Source organism: Amia ocellicauda, unplaced genomic scaffold (assembly GCF_036373705.1).
Source record: "Amia ocellicauda isolate fAmiCal2 unplaced genomic scaffold, fAmiCal2.hap1 HAP1_SCAFFOLD_159, whole genome shotgun sequence".
NCBI lineage: Eukaryota > Metazoa > Chordata > Actinopteri > Amiiformes > Amiidae > Amia > Amia ocellicauda.
The window spans coordinates 83,163-91,984 of NW_027102722.1; the positions used below are offsets into that span (position 1 = coordinate 83,163).

The following is an 8,822-nucleotide window of genomic DNA, read 5'->3' on the forward strand; positions in this document are numbered from 1 at the left end:
GACTGTGCACTGTTCCTTATAGTCTGTCAGATCATTAGGTGATTGGTTCTTGAGTTCTTGAGATTGGATTTCGGTTTCAGCCCCCCCTGTCCTAATGGGGGGGGGCTTGATTTATGACTGATGTCAATCCATGCCATCTTTTGGAAATGCCGGTTGGCCCGGGTTCGTAGCTCTATGTCGGGATTTCGGCTCTCGTCCACTTCAAAGAGTTTTTATCACCTACAGGCCCCTTTCTCCAGACATCTCATAGCAGGATTCAACCTATTTGGCCTCTTCTCGGTGCCATCCTCCCCAAAACTGTCACTTTGATGCAAACCAGTTCCAAGCTGATGAGCAAAGGAAATCTGATAACTTTGGGGGTGGAGAGGTCTTCTTTAGATCAGTGCTTCAGCTCAGAGCCCAAATGCTCTTATCAAAATACACCCAACATAACGCTACACAGTGGAACTGCAAGGCAATTGATTAAAGGGACATGTGGTGAATTCCTTTTTATCTCTATACTGTTGTTGGATGTCTCCTCTTCCTCTAAGTCTCATTTGGCCTTGGTTTTCCCCCTCTGTGTTGAATAATCGGGCTCTAAATAGCCCCGGCGTTTCTCCTGCAGTTCTTCGTTCTTTCCACTGCTAGCGATGCCTTTGTGCAGCTTGTTATAGGATATTGTGAACTGAACCTATTTTGCTGTGAATTTATATTTACTGCGAATAGTTTATTGTGGCTGGTCTTGGTCTGTCTGCACTAAATAAATGATTTGTATCAAGGGATTATTTAGTTTGTCTGTGTACTTTTTTACCTAACCACTAAGGGCCACTCCTTGCACTTCACACATTTGCCCTTTTAATTACTCCCTTACTGACATACTTTAACATGCAATGTGCGTGTGATAATAGTTTTAGCAGCCTGTTGCCATTCAGGTGAGACAATACCTAGTAAATCCTTTTTTTTTTTTTTCATGTTGGTGCGCCGCGAAGGTTTTTGGTCTCAGCAAAGTGTGCCGTGGCATTACAACGCTTGGGAACCACTGGCTTGGCTTGTTGGGCATCCAGGTATGCACTGAGATTACGATCGGCACGATGATTGTCGTTCTCAGGAGAATTGTGTTTCTTTGCTGATCATGTTCTCTGTCGCTTTTTACAAAGTTCTTACAAGTGGCACATTGGGGATGAGGCATAGCTGTGGACTTCTGCATGGCATGGGGCCACAGGTCATTCCAAGTATTTCAAGACGCCTGCAAATGTGTGGACACGTTGTGTTGGCCCAACCCTCACAGATTGTGCCAAGTCAAGTAGAGATGCATGTTGTGCTGTTCTAAAGTGACACGTCGTCAACGGCAAAAACATCTCTCAGAGTTCCTGGCTTGACTTGCCTCTGGAAGACAACACTTGCCCAGGCTGGATATTTGCCGAAAGAAGCAAAGAGGACTAGACACCTTGCCTAGACGCAACTGCATATTTCATTGTCACCTGGAAGGCCATCCAGGCTTTTCACCATCATGGCTCTCGGTCAACAAGGCGCCCGAACAGGGACTCGAACCCTGGACCCTCAGATTAAAAGTCTGATGCTCTACCGGCTGAGCTACCCGGGCTTCAGTGAAGTGCTTCACAATGTGTTGGCTTCATGATTGTTCCAGACCGCTTTCTGGCCGGTTTAGAAAACTGGGCTCAGGGTCACATGCATATGAGATGTTTGGGCAATGCGAGTTCTCCACAGCAAATCCGAATTTCCGGTGTTTTCTCCTTGTCCTCATGCAATTCCAATGGCTTGACATTTGGGAGCTCGTCCAAAACCGATGTCAAACCATAATCACGCCTTCCTTCGAGCCGGAATTGAACCAGCGACCTAAGGATGCCCGCTGCCTGAAACCTACAGTCCTCCGCTCTACCAACTGAGCTATCGAAGGGAAGCTTCTCACCGTCTTCCCCTGGCAGTCTCAGTGGCCGTGCAAAGCCAAGAAGCACCGTGGCTTGGCTCAGTGGTTTTCAACCCGTGTGCCGTGAGGACTACCCAATTGTGTCGTGAGATTTTTATCCCCTGAAAAATATTATGTCATTTTGTTTGGTCAACTTCATAAATCTTGTATCAAATCAAACTTATTCAAATGTGTGAAAATATTACATTTATACATCACCTGTAGAAAGCGTTTCATAACTGAATTGTTGTGTTTGCCGGACTGAACGCACACCTACACTGAGTTGCAGTGCTATCAGTTGTATCGTAAGGTACACTTATAAATTTCAATTTAAGAAGTGAATTTATAGTATCACCTTATCACGAATCCTGGAATCTTGTAGAACTCAATTTCTGTAATAATTGGACACAGACACCAATTCCAAAGATATAAATTGTTAAATTTATTCAAAAACAAAGACTAAATGTAGCACTACACTAATTATACAAAAGGGAAAAGCTAATTAAAATTCAACTCTAGATCAACAAATCAAAGACAAATCACTTCCGTGACCAAATCAAAGACCATGGGATCGCATATGATAGCACACAAATCGTTTAACAAAAAAGGTTATAAACACATTAACTACAATACCGGTTAGTAAGACGAAGGTGAGTCTCTCGTTAGTATTGTTAGTCAGACATTAAATAACTACGCAGGTTAGTATTTATGTCAGGTAACTTCTCGTTATATATATATCAGTCTCATTTACGTTTAGGTGCCGAGAAAGATCCTATCGTTACTTGTTACCACAATTTCCCTTAACTGATTATTATTCAATGATCAAGGATAGGCAGGGCCACCAATAATCTAACGTCTATTGACTTGTGTCAATTTCAGACTAAACAGTTAAACAGGAATGAGAAGATATTTCTCGGGGTTGACAGATTTTATTTCTAAAATTATCAACAAAACAGTTTAATGCAACACACATTTATATTTAAGAAAACTAAATGATATTACACATTCTAGAGTTTTGAATCACAGAATAACATTTCTAATTGATTTCTCAAATGTCATGAATCATGAACTCCAAACTGTTAAACTTATCTGAACTTCGTCGCAGAGAGGCCTCTCTGTCTTCGGGCTCAGATCACAGCACACGGCACATGGTCCGTGTGGTTTGGAACAAAGGCAGTGCGGTTCGGCTTTGTCCAAGAACTTCCACTCAGTCGAAGCACCTGGAAGTTGGGGTTTCGCGAAATTAGAGTCTTTTCCTAACAGATTTTCCACTGGTTTGAAGGCTCCAAGGTTGTGCACAAAATCTTCTTTGTAAGCAGGGTTCCACCGTAGTTACTTGAAGACAAAGTCTTTGAGGAAAGCAGGGCCCTGTTCGTTCCAAGGGTCAAGTTTCTTAAGACTCAAATAGCTATTTAAATGACTGAACACTTTCATATACATTCGACTTACTCAATTGTCCAGCTGTAAAACTCCACTGATCAGGTGGGCACAGGCGGGCATGCACAGTCTGTAAAGTTCTTTATTTAATAAAGTCCTTTAAAAGAATTCTTCGTACGGCTCAATCTCCTTCTCCCAGTTTAACTCTTCTGTTGCCGGCAAAGACTTGGTTGGTTTCTGGTTCCGGTTCGGGCAACAGAGCTACAGGTTGAGCTGTGGCAGCGAGTTACTGGTTCAGGTGAGAGAGAAAGAGAGAGAGAGAGATAGAGAGAGAGAGAGAGAGAGAGAGAGACTGTGCACTGTTCCTTATAGTCTGTCAGATCAATAGGTGATTGGTTCTTGAGTTCTTGAGATTGGATTTCGGTTTCAGCCCCCAGTGTCCTAATGGAGGGGGGCTTGATTTATGACTGATGTCAATCCATGCCATCTTTTGGAAATGCCGGTTGGCCCGGGTTCGTAGCTCTATGTCGGGATTTCGGCTCTCGTCCACTTCAAAGAGTTTTTATCACCTACAGGCCCCTTTCTCCAGACATCTCATAGCAGGATTCAACCTATTTGGCCTCTTCTCGGTGCCATCCTCCCCAAAACTGTCACTTTGATGCAAACCAGTTCCAAGCTGATGAGCAAAGGAAATCTGATAACTTTGGGGGTGGAGAGGTCTTCTTTAGATCAGTGCTTCAGCTCAGAGCCCAAATGCTCTTATCAAAATACACCCAACATAACGCTACACAGTGGAACTGCAAGGCAATTGATTAAAGGGACATGTGGTGAATTCCTTTTCATCTTTATACTGTTGTTGGATGTCTCCTGTTCCTCTAAGTCTCATTTGGCCTTGGTTTTCCCCCTCTGTGTTGAATAATCGGGCTCTAAATAGCCCCGGCGTTTCTCCTGCAGTTCTTCGTTCTTTCCACTGCTAGCGCTGCCTTTGTGCAGCTTGTTATAGGATATTGTGAACTGAACCTATTTTGCTGTGAATTTATATGTACTGCGAATAGTTTATTGTGGCTGGTCTTGGTCTGTCTGCACTAAATAAATGATTTGTATCAAGGGATTATTTAGTTTGTCTGTGTACTTTTTTACCTAACCACTAAGGGCCACTCCTTGCACTTCACACATTTGCCCTTTTAATTACTCCCTTACTGACATACTTTAACATGCAATGTGCGTGTGATAATAGTTTTAGCAGCCTGTTGCCATTCAGGTGAGACAATACCTAGTAAATCCTTTTTTTTTTTTTTCATGTTGGTGCGCCGCGAAGGTTTTTGGTCTCAGCAAAGTGTGCCGTGGCATTACAACGCTTGGGAACCACTGGCTTGGCTTGTTGGGCATCCAGGTATGCACTGAGATTACGATCGGCACGATGATTGTCGTTCTCAGGAGAATTGTGTTTCTTTGCTGATCATGTTCTCTGTCGCTTTTTACAAAGTTCTTACAAGTGGCACATTGGGGATGAGGAGCAGAGCATGCTGACACGCATAGCTGTGGACTTCTGCATGGCATGGGGCCACAGGTCATTCCAAGTATTTCAAGACGCCTGCAAATGTGTGGACACGTTGTGTTGGCCCAACCCTCACAGATTGTGCCAAGTCAAGTAGAGATGCATGTTGTGCTGTTCTAAAGTGACACGTCGTCAACGGCAAAAACATCTCTCAGAGTTCCTGGCTTGACTTGCCTCTGGAAGACAACACTTGCCCAGGCTGGATATTTGCCGAAAGAAGCAAAGAGGACTAGACACCTTGCCTAGACACAACTGCATATTTCATTGTCACCTGGAAGGCCATCCAGGCTTTTCACCATCATGGCTCTCGGTCAACAAGGCGCCCGAACAGGGACTCAAACCCTGGACCCTCAGATTAAAAGTCTGATGCTCTACCGGCTGAGCTACCCGGGCTTCAGTGAAGTGCTTCACAATGTGTTGGCTTCATGATTGTTCCAGACCGCTTTCTGGCCGGTTTAAAAAACAGGGCTCAGGGTGAAAAGGGTCACATGCATATGAGATGTTTGGGCAATGCGAGTTCTCCACAGCAAATCCGAATTTCCGATGTTTTCTCCTTGTCCTCATGCAATTCCAATGGCTTGACATTTGGGAGCTCGTCCAAAACCGATGTCAAACCATAATCACGCCTTCCTTCGAGCCGGAATTGAACCAGCGACCTAAGGATGCCCGCTGTCTGAAACCTACAGTCCTCCGCTCTACCAACTGAGCTATCGAAGGGAAGCTTCTCACCGTCTTCCCCTGGCAGTCTCAGTGGCCGTGCAAAGCCAAGAAGCACCGTGGCTTGGCTCAGTGGTTTTCAACCCGTGTGCCGTGAGGACTACCCAATTGTGTCGTGAGATTTTTATCCCCTGAAAAATATTATGTCATTTTGTTTGGTCAACTTCATAAATCTTGTATCAAATCAAACTTATTCAAATGTGTGAAAATATTACATTTATACATCACCTGTAGAAAGCGTTTCATAACTGAAATGTTGTGTTTGCCGGACTGAACGCACACCTACACTGAGTTGCAGTGCTATCAGTTGTATCGTAAGGTACACTTATAAATTTCAATTTAAGAAGTGAATTTATAGTATCACCTTATCACGAATCCTGGAATCTTGTAGAACTCAATTTCTGTAATAATTGGACACAGACACCAATTCCAAAGATATAAATTGTTAAATTTATTCAAAAACAAAGACTAAATGTAGCACTACACTAATTATACAAAAGGGAAAAGCTAATTAAAATTCAACTCTAGATCAACAAATCAAAGACAAATCACTTCCGTGACCAAATCAAAGACCATGGGATCGCATATGATAACACACAAATCGTTAAACAAAAAAGGTTATAAACACATTAACTACAATACCGGTTAGTAAGACGAAGGTGAGTCTCTCGTTAGTATTGTTAGTCAGACATTAAATAACTACGCAGGTTAGTATTTATGTCAGGTAACTTCTCGTTATATATATATCAGTCTCATTTACGTTTAGGTGCCGAGAAAGATCCTATCGTTACTTGTTACCACAATTTCCCTTAACTGATTATTATTCAATGATCAAGGATAGGCAGGGCCACCAATAATCTAACGTCTATTGACTTGTGTCAATTTCAGACTAAACAGTTAAACAGGAATGAGAAGATATTTCTCGGGGTTGACAGATTTTATTTCTAAAATTATCAACAAAACAGTTTAATGCAACACACATTTATATTTAAGAAAACTAAATGATATTACATATTCTAGAGTTTTGAATCACAGAATAACATTTCTAATTGATTTCTCAAATGTCATGAATCATGAACTCCAAACTGTTAAACTTATCTGAACTTCGTCGCAGAGAGGCCTCTCTGTCTTCGGGCTCAGATCACAGCACACGGCACATGGTCCGTGTGGTTTGGAACAAAGGCAGTGCGGTTCGGCTTTGTCCAAGAACTTCCACTCAGTCGATGCACCTGGAAATTGGGGTTTCGCGAAATTAGAGTCTTTTCCAAACAGATTTTCCACTGGTTTGAAGGCTCCAAGGTTGTGCACAAAATCTTCTTTGTAAGCAGGGTTCCAACGTAGTTACTTGAAGACAAAGTCTTTGAGGAAAGCAGGGCCCTGTTCGTTCCAAGGGTCAAGTTTCTTAAGACTCAAATAGCTATTTAAATGACTGAACACTTTCATATACATTCGACTTACTCAATTGTCCAGCTGTAAAACTCCACTGATCAGGTGGGCACAGGCGGGCATGCGCAGTCTGTAAAGTTCTTTATTTAATAAAGTCCTTTAATAGAATTCTTCGTACGGCTCAATCTCCTTCTCCCAGTTTAACTCTTCTGTTGCCGGCAAAGACTTGGTTGGTTTCTGGTTCCGGTTCGGGCAACAGAGCTACAGGTTGAGCTGTGGCAGCGAGTTACTGGTTCAGGTGAGAGAGAAAGAGAGAGAGAGAGATAGAGAGAGAGAGAGAGAGAGAGAGAGACTGTGCACTGTTCCTTATAGTCTGTCAGATCAATAGGTGATTGGTTCTTGAGTTCTTGAGATTGGATTTCGGTTTCAGCCCCCAGTGTCCTAATGGAGGGGGGCTTGATTTATGACTGATGTCAATCCATGCCATCTTTTGGAAATGCCGGTTGGCCCGGGTTCGTAGCTCTATGTCGGGATTTCGGCTCTCGTCCACTTCAAAGAGTTTTTATCACCTACAGGCCCCTTTCTCCAGACATCTCATAGCAGGATTCAACCTATTTGGCCTCTTCTCGGTGCCATCCTCCCCAAAACTGTCACTTTGATGCAAACCAGTTCCAAGCTGATGAGCAAAGGAAATCTGATAACTTTGGGGGTGGAGAGGTCTTCTTTAGATCAGTGCTTCAGCTCAGAGCCCAAATGCTCTTATCAAAATACACCCAACATAACGCTACACAGTGGAACTGCAAGGCAATTGATTAAAGGGACATGTGGTGAATTCCTTTTCATCTTTATACTGTTGTTGGATGTCTCCTGTTCCTCTAAGTCTCATTTGGCCTTGGTTTTCCCCCTCTGTGTTGAATAATCGGGCTCTAAATAGCCCCGGCGTTTCTCCTGCAGTTCTTCGTTCTTTCCACTGCTAGCGCTGCCTTTGTGCAGCTTGTTATAGGATATTGTGAACTGAACCTATTTTGCTGTGAATTTATATGTACTGCGAATAGTTTATTGTGGCTGGTCTTGGTCTGTCTGCACTAAATAAATGATTTGTATCAAGGGATTATTTAGTTTGTCTGTGTACTTTTTTACCTAACCACTAAGGGCCACTCCTTGCACTTCACACATTTGCCCTTTTAATTACTCCCTTACTGACATACTTTAACATGCAATGTGCGTGTGATAATAGTTTTAGCAGCCTGTTGCCATTCAGGTGAGACAATACCTAGTAAATCCTTTTTTTTTTTTTTCATGTTGGTGCGCCGCGAAGGTTTTTGGTCTCAGCAAAGTGTGCCGTGGCATTACAACGCTTGGGAACCACTGGCTTGGCTTGTTGGGCATCCAGGTATGCACTGAGATTACGATCGGCACGATGATTGTCGTTCTCAGGAGAATTGTGTTTCTTTGCTGATCATGTTCTCTGTCGCTTTTTACAAAGTTCTTAAAAGTGGCACATTGGGGATGAGGAGCAGAGCATGCTGACACGCATAGCTGTGGACTTCTGCATGGCATGGGGCCACAGGTCATTCCAAGTATTTCAAGACGCCTGCAAATGTGTGGACACGTTGTGTTGGCCCAACCCTCACAGATTGTGCCAAGTCAAGTAGAGATGCATGTTGTGCTGTTCTAAAGTGACACGTCGTCAACGGCAAAAACATCTCTCAGAGTTCCTGGCTTGACTTGCCTCTGGAAGACAACACTTGCCCAGGCTGGATATTTGCCGAAAGAAGCAAAGAGGACTAGACACCTTGCCTAGACACAACTGCATATTTCATTGTCACCTGGAAGGCCATCCAGGCTTTTCACCATCATGGCTCTCGGTCAACAAGG

General features: G+C 43.3%; 4 non-coding genes across 4 annotated transcripts; all 4 read right to left on the reverse strand.

Moving 5' to 3' along the window:
- Positions 1–1,509: 1,509 nt before the first annotated feature.
- trnak-uuu (transfer RNA lysine (anticodon UUU)) lies at positions 1,510–1,582 on the reverse strand. The gene has a single exon. It is a non-coding gene; the product is annotated as a tRNA-Lys (tRNA).
- A 226-nt stretch (positions 1,583–1,808) lies between these two features.
- Positions 1,809–1,897, reverse strand: trnay-gua (transfer RNA tyrosine (anticodon GUA)). Its single transcript is given in 2 exon segments — positions 1,809–1,844; positions 1,861–1,897. It is a non-coding gene; the product is annotated as a tRNA-Tyr (tRNA).
- Positions 1,898–5,161: 3,264 nt separating this feature from the next.
- On the reverse strand, positions 5,162–5,234 carry trnak-uuu (transfer RNA lysine (anticodon UUU)). The gene has a single exon. It is a non-coding gene; the product is annotated as a tRNA-Lys (tRNA).
- A 235-nt stretch (positions 5,235–5,469) lies between these two features.
- Positions 5,470–5,558, reverse strand: trnay-gua (transfer RNA tyrosine (anticodon GUA)). Its single transcript is given in 2 exon segments — positions 5,470–5,505; positions 5,522–5,558. It is a non-coding gene; the product is annotated as a tRNA-Tyr (tRNA).
- Between the last annotated feature and the right edge of the window lie 3,264 nt (positions 5,559–8,822).